This window comes from Papio anubis, chromosome 8 (assembly GCF_008728515.1).
Source record: "Papio anubis isolate 15944 chromosome 8, Panubis1.0, whole genome shotgun sequence".
Classification (NCBI taxonomy): Eukaryota; Metazoa; Chordata; class Mammalia; order Primates; family Cercopithecidae; genus Papio; species Papio anubis.
The window spans coordinates 59,790,017-59,798,081 of NC_044983.1; the positions used below are offsets into that span (position 1 = coordinate 59,790,017).

Here is an 8,065-nt window from a genome sequence, read left to right on the forward strand (position 1 = left end):
GAATTTCAAGATTGGAGGACAGAGCACTAAACTCCAAGAATGGACCCTTTTTTGTGTCACTGTACTGGTCTCAGGCCCATGAAACCAGCTCAAAAGAACACATCTAAAAGAAAATCAAGTTGGGGCACAGTCTTGTGGCTCCTGACAGGACAACAAGGAATGGGGGCAGGGGTTTGTTCCAGTGATGGAGTTGGACCACATCACTAAATGCATCCAACTGGTGCTGTCTAATCTCTGTGTAGAACTGTAACAATGTGATGTGCTTTTTATTGCAGATGAATTTACTGTAGTTTCTAGAAGCCACTGATTATAAACAAAAAGGAAAAGTAGTTGGAAAAAAATAATAAAGCATTTAATTCAGAGATTTAAAATAACAATAAGAAAATGAAAGAAGAGAGAAGAGCAAAGACAGAGTATTCATTGGGAAAGGTAATACAGTACTTAATAGTATCATAGTTTTCTGATTTCCAAAAGCAATCCTATTGTATTCCGGTCAATATAACTGACATAAGTAGACAAAGAATGTAGTGTGATGCTACATATAGCACAGGAAACCTCTAAAATAGGGAGATCTTAACATTTGCTGAGTTCAATCTGTGTCCTCGGAACTTTACAAACATTACATTTTGTTTTCACACACACGATTTCAGGCAATTTCATCTTCATTCCTTGGATAAAGAAATTGAGTCGAGCTCTTCTTCTGCAGGCCAAGGCAAGTAGCTAATAAGAAGAATGACAGAAGAGGATGAAGGGTGAACAAATGCATTTTGTACATAACAGATTTTATACAATGAGCACATAAAACTTACATAGTCAGAACAGTATATAAAGAAAGGGAAAATGAATAATAATCATTGATTTCTACTGGGAAAGTTAGGTTTATGAAAAATCAAAGAAATAATATTCAGCCTCATTCATTAGACTTTTATTATTCTTTATTCTTTGTTTTCCTCACTGACCTCTGAAAGGAATATTTTGAGAAGAAAATAAATCTCTTTTAGATTAATATACTTTTACATTGTACAACTTTATATGCAGAATGAGAGCCTTGCCTATAACAGGAAGTAAAGGCATAGCTGATTATGATATTTTCTTTGCAAGTGTGTTCCACACATATATTTTAACAAGGATTCTGAAAAACAAAGAATTCCGAAAACGTTTTATTTTATAATTTACCTATATTTGTATTTTCCCTAAGGAATTTGTCTCATTTTAAAATGTTTGATTAGCACTTTTTTGACCTCTGAATTTTTCTACCTAAAGTTATTCAAAGTTCTGTAGAATGTACATGTGTGTATAAGGCAGGAATATTTATTTTAATAGTCATTTTCAAATTGACAATATTAATATTTTAATTCCCTTTTTTTTTAAAGAAAAGAAACAAGTTTATTTTGAAAAGTTTCTCCTCAACTACAATTCTGGAGATATAGCATATCGGCTCAATTAAAGCAAAATTGGTTAAAGATGGTCTTATGTATTTGTCTGAGCTACAATCCTAAGTCATAAAAATCTATTGAAGGGGCTCAATTTCGTCTCAAAATACTTACAAATTTATTGTTTGCTTAAAATTCAAATGGAAGCTTCTAAAGGATAGCCCATTTCCACAAAGTGTTTGTGAGTTTTTTCCAAAATTCTAAAAAGAAAATTGTAAAATATTTCGAGGGAGGAAATGATCAAAACATTTATCTCACAGAAGATATATTAACATATTAAAAATCCTAATTCTAAGAAGAAAAGTCAAATCTCTTAATGAATGTCAAATTTTAGTTATTGTGTTTTTTGTTATGTACCATAGGATATTTAATTGTCTTCATATTAGTGATAAAAATGAGTCATAACCAATAAGCTAGTATTTCCTTGTAAATACTTGATTAGGTCTGGGGCTGTTTTCCATTATTTTATTATCGTTTTGTTAGAGTATTTCTAAGAATGGTGCTACTTCAGTCCAATATAAATTCTAAAAGCATTAATTTGATTCATTTCTTAAGCATAATGATAAAAAAGACATGTAAGATACTGGAGATGTGTTCACTTAACACTTGTTAAATGAATAACATCCTCTATAATTTAATATCTGAGTAGTATTGAATGATAGTTCTAAGCCAACTGTCTGTTGTCTTTTACTCAAATCATATTGTCAGGGTTTCTGAATAAATAGCCACCATGGAAAGGGAATCTTTGTGGCAGAAATTAAGAAATAATGTACAGGAAGGATTAACCTCCAGCCTCCTATGCTTTTATCTCTAGCATGCCTCAAAACCAAAGAGAGACTGCCTAACCATTAAAAAAGATTAAAGGTGTTAATTAGACTAAGAGATAGAAACCTATCACCCTTATGTCAGGCCAACCAGACTAAATCTTCTAATGGATTAAAACGCGCACACACACACACACACACACATTCACACACACACACGAGAGACAGAAAGAGAGAGAGAGAGAGAAAATCATGTCTCTACTGAAATCCCATTGATGATTGTCCATATGTGTATCTATGAACAAACAATTTTTGTTGAAACTCATCAAAAAATGTGGACAATAGTTTTATAGGTGTAGTCATTACCACTATTTTGATCAAAACTGTTACAAAATTCAACGCTAAAGTGTAATCATAAGGGGCTTAAAAGAGTAACATCTTCATAACAATAAAATTCAGAATTGCTAATTCTCCCTTCTCTTCAATGCAGTCCATTATGACATTAATATCAATTTATACAGATATTCCTTTATCCTTCTTTCAGGAGGAACAGATAATATGTTAGCCACATACATAAACTATGTACCATCTCAAGATGGATTTGAATTATTTTAATGTTAGATGTCATAAAAAGAAAGAATTATTGTCCAAAATAATAATTACCTCTAAGTCAGTCATTTTATTTCTCTTTACATTTTATCATTTTAAAATTTATACATTTCCATTGTTAAAATATAAGGGAAAACCCACACATGAATTTTATAATAGCATATAGGTGTATAATGTGTATGTGTACACATGTATGCATACATACATATATGTGTAGGTATGTAAGTGCATGTGTTCACATTCACATATGTATTTATATCCAGTGCATATATGTTTAAGTATGTGTGTATATGTACACACTTATATACACACAGCCATGTGCCACATAACAATATTTCAGTCAATGACAGACTGCATACAGGACAGTGGTCTCATAGATTATAGTGGAGCTGAAAAATTCCTGTCACCTGGTGACATCATAGCCATCATAACATATTACTCAGAGCCATGCATAGCCAGCACAACACGTTACTCAATGTCTGTGCTGATGCTGGTGTAAACAAACGTACTGCCATTCTAGATGTACAAAAAAGTTCAGCACTCACAATCATGTACAATACATAATACTTGATAATGATAGTAAGTGACTATGTTACTGATTTTTATACTTACAATACTTTTCATCATTATTTTAGAATATTTCCCTTTTATTTATGAAACAAAAAATGGTAACTGAAAAACAGCCTCAGGCAGGTCCTTCAGGAGGTATTCAGAAGAAGGCATTGTCATCCTAGGAGATGGCACCTCCATGCTTGTTATCCTACCTGAAGATCTGCCAGTGGGACAAGATGTAATATGGAGGGGGAAGAAAATGATATTGATAATCCTGGCCCTGTGTAGGCCTAGCTGATATGTGTGTTTGGCTTTTATTTTTGAACAAAACAGTTTAGAAAATTAAAAATATTAATTTGGAAATTAAAAATCTTTTAGAATAAGGATATAAAGAAGGAAATATCTTTGTACAGTTGTTTGTGTTTTCAGCTAAGCATAATTTATTATTATAAAATACCCCCAAAATTTAAAAAAAGTGAAAAGTATAAAAGTAAAAAGTTAGAGTAAGTGAAGTTTAGTTTATTATTGAAGAAAGTTTTTTTAAATAAATTTAATGTAAGCTAAGTGTACAGTGTTTATAAAAGCTAGAGTAGTGTACAGTAATGTCCTAGACTTCACATTTGCTCACCACTCACTCACTAATTTACCCAGAGCAATTTCCAGTCCTGCAAGATCCATTCATGGTAAGTTCCCTATGCAGGTATATCTTTTTTATCTTTTATAATATATTTTTACTGTACTTTTTCTATGTTTAGATACACAAATACTTACCTTTGTGTTACCACTGCCTACAGCATTTAGTACAGTAACATGCTATCCAGGTTGGTAACCTAGAAACAATAGGCTATATCATTCATCCTAGGTGTGTGGTAGGCTATATAATCTAGGTTTGTGAAGTACATTCTGTTGTGTTCACACTATGACAAAATCACCTAAGAACACATTTCTCATAATATATCCCCATTGCTAAGCAACATGTGACTGTATACACACACACGTGCGTATTTCACTTCATCATATTTTAAAGGTGGTATTAAAGATAACTAGGCTAAAAATCAAAATCAAATCATCAAAATTTCACATGACATAACAATATTTAAACACTTTTAAGACAACTGGTATAAGAACCATTGAAAACAATATTTTATAAGAACACTTTGAGTATATAATAACCAATAAAAGTCCCAAGTAACTATTTTATATACAGATGCTACATCCAGGGCTTCTCTGTCCCCTGTGCCCCAGGGTCTAAGTCCCAGCTGTGATTATGCTGCCACTGAGGCCATCTACCTTACCCCCTGAGGCTGAGTTATGATTATAACCCATCATCACCAGGACCACACTGCCACTGAGCCTTTCCCCCAGTAACCAGGTCTCTCTGCTCAGTCTGTCATCCCTGGGCCCATACCACTGCAGTATGCTATCCCCTCAGGGCCTCAGACCCTACCTTTGTGGGTGATCTACATGTGCACACCAGATCTGATGTCACAAAGAATCCCCTTGGTTAGAACTTCCCCACATAGGGTGGAAAGAGAAAAGGATCCCAGCAGCCCTCACCACTGAGGACCCCAACATCCCTACCCACTAAAGCCATTGCAGGTACCTACAGCCTTTCCTGCCAAGGATCCCTGCAGTCTTCACAGACATTGACCTTAACTGATGGAGCTACATGGAGATCATGTTGCTGCACCTCATGTTGCTGCACCTTACCTCAAGGCAGAGATTCTGCACCCCAGCAGCTGATGATCTCATAGCCACCCACTGGTGAAAGACTTTGACAACTGAATCTAGTTCAAAAAGGCTGCAAGAGGTGATTGTTCTCTCAAATGCACAGAAATAAATGAAAGGCAATTAGTGACAAACAAAAAAGAGGAAGGAAATATTATGCTACCCAAAAAAATAATTTTCCAGTAAGTGTCCTAGAAGTAATAATGGAAATCTATGAATTACCTGAGAAAGAATTAAAAATAACTATTTCAAGAAGTCTTAGCAAGATGCAGAAGAACACAGATAGATGGCTAAATGAAATCAATAAGGCAAAACAGCAACAGACTGAGAAGCTCAAAGACATAGAAATCATAAAAATGAATCAAACAGAAATTCTGAAACTGAAGAACACAATGACTGAAACAAAAAAAAAATGCAATAAAGAGCATCAATAGTTAAGCAGAAGAAAGAAACTGTGACCTCAAAGACAGATCTTTTGAAATTATTCAGAGGAGAAACTAATATAAGAATAAAAAAGAGTAAAGAAAGCCTACAGGACTTACAGGATATCATCAAGTAAACCAGTATGTGCCTTAGAAGTAACCAAGAAAGAGAAAAGAGCGAGAATCAGAAAATGTATTTAAAGAAATAATGGCTAAAAATTTCCTAAATCTTGGTAATGACATGAATATTCAGATCCATGTAGCTCAAATGTTCTCAAACAGATTTAATCCCAAGGGAACTTCAATGAGGCAATTAATCAAATTGTCAAAAGTCAAAGACAGAGAATTTTGAAAGCAGCAAATGAAAAACAACATGCCACATACAAGGAAACATCCATAAATTTATCAGTAGATTTCTCCAAAGAAACCTTGAATCCTAAGAGAGAGTGAGATGATATATTCCAAGATCTGAAAGCAAAAAACAAACAAGCAAACAAAGAAAACTTCTCATCAAGAATACTTTATCCAGCAAAGTTGTCCTTCAGCAATGAAGGAGAGATAAAAGACCTTCCCAGGCAAACAAAAGTTGAGGGAGTCTGACATCACAGGACCTGTTTTACAAGAAATAGTAAAGGGAGTTCTTCACGCTGAAATTAAATGATACTATTTAGTAATATGAAAACATATGAAAGTATAAAACATGCTGGTGAAGGTAAATATATAGTCAAATTTAGAATACTCTAATACTGAAATGGTGAATATAAATCACTTTTAAGGACAATAGAAAGGTTAAAAGACAAAAGCACTGAAAATAACTATAGCATCCCTGAATATAAAATTTTTAAAAAATATAACTACAGTTACACTATTTGGTTGATTCTTACACCATATTAAGTATATGTCAATTGTGGCACCAATAATATAAATAGGGGTTAGGAAAGAGACAAGTAAAAGTGTAGAGAATTTGTATGCTATAGCTTCATTCCATATTATTAACAAAAAAATATGCAAGCCATGAAAATACAGATATCTCTGTAATCCCAGCACTTTGGGAGGATTAGGAGGATTGCTTGAGCCTAGGAATTCAAAACCATCCTGGACAACATGGCAAAACCCCATCACTATAAAAAAAAAAAAAAAAAAAAAAAAAGACAGGTGTGATGGCATGTGCCTGTAGTTCCAACTACTCAGGAGGCTGAGGTGGGAGGATCACCTGAGCTCAAAAGGTTAAAGCTGCAGCGAGCCATGATGGTGCTACTGTACTACAGCCTGGGTGACAGAGTGAAACCCTCTCTCAAAAAAAGTAATGATCAATAAAATAAAATAGAAATACCAAAGGCCATTATAATAATGTATATTAAATGATTTAACTAATGAAAATCAAAGAAAAACATAATTTAGATGCTAATTTGATCAATTTTACTGAAAACAGTGTTTAAAACCTGTTAGATCACTTCCCTTATTTTAACTCAAATGATCAAAGAATGTTTGACTAATTATATTAAATAGTTTTTTGCTGTAGGATCAGGGTATGGCACACTCAACAAGGTGACCAATGAATTACAATTGCTAAAAGGTGAGAAATAATACCTTGACAAATTTCTTAGCTCATCAACTTACACAATTACAAACATCAGGTCAACACTGGGTGCAGAATTCAGCCCATGATTTTACTAACAAAGATAAAAACACTGATTATCAGAATCTTTGTGCTTCGTAGCTGCAGTAAGGCAATGACAGCAAGACTTTGCTGACCTTTAGGATGGAGAACCACCTTAACCAATCATGGTGCGGCTTACGGGAACTCAACGAACTGGGAGATTTTGTCCTATTTGAGTTCACTTTATTACTCTGGGCCTTTTGCTGATTTGAAGGCTCAATTGATCAGGCTTTCAACCCATTTTGAAACAATAAATAAAAGAGAACAGGCACTCTCATTTCTTTATGTGCTTTATTTCATCATTCAGTGAGAACCTCAGCTGACTGAAAAAACTATGTGCTTTTGTTTCTCTTCTTTTAATGTCTCTGATTCTTGTATCCAAACTTGATACTATACCTGAAAATAAGAGCCAAATAGTATGCACAATGATTGTAGATTTCCTGGTTTTCATAACAAGGGTAGGAAAACAAATTATAGGAAGCCTAACAAGTCTTAGAGCTATGTTAAATGGTTTAAGTTCGGTAATAACACAAAATTGGTAGCATTTTGCTTTGTGTATATGAAAAAGTTCATCTCTTTTGAGCAACAGTTAGAAGATACATTTTTTAAATGAACATTTTCCTCTACTTTTCTCTGGTGATTGTCCTCTACTTAGCAACCAGCCTGCTTGAGAGAGTAGTTTCCATTCACTGCCTTCAACTCCTCACTTTCCATTCCTCAACCTATGACATTTTGGCTTCCACTTTCATTAGAAGCTTTTATCTATCAGGGATATTTATACTTTTTTTCAACTAATCTGATGATCCCTGTTCATTCTTACCTGAACTGGAATATGACATCTCTGTAGGATATAGCTCCTGTGGTCGAAATACACACTGTTCCCCAGCACCACTCCAG

The 8,065-nt window shown here is 34.0% G+C and overlaps 1 long non-coding RNA gene across 3 annotated transcripts; it reads right to left on the minus strand.

The window, feature by feature from the left end:
• Positions 1-335: 335 nt before the first annotated feature.
• On the minus strand, positions 336-6,624 carry LOC103886851. 3 transcript variants are annotated; one of them, XR_650686.3, is made up of 4 exons: positions 4,654-6,624; positions 4,130-4,188; positions 1,548-1,633; positions 336-720 (listed from the first exon to the last, which is right to left on the minus strand). It is a non-coding gene; the product is annotated as an uncharacterized LOC103886851 (long non-coding RNA). The 3 variants fall into 3 exon arrangements; XR_001905595.3 differs by lacking the exon at positions 1,548-1,633; XR_001905594.3 differs by lacking the exons at positions 1,548-1,633; positions 4,654-6,624 and having other exon boundaries at positions 4,130-4,644.
• Between the last annotated feature and the right edge of the window lie 1,441 nt (positions 6,625-8,065).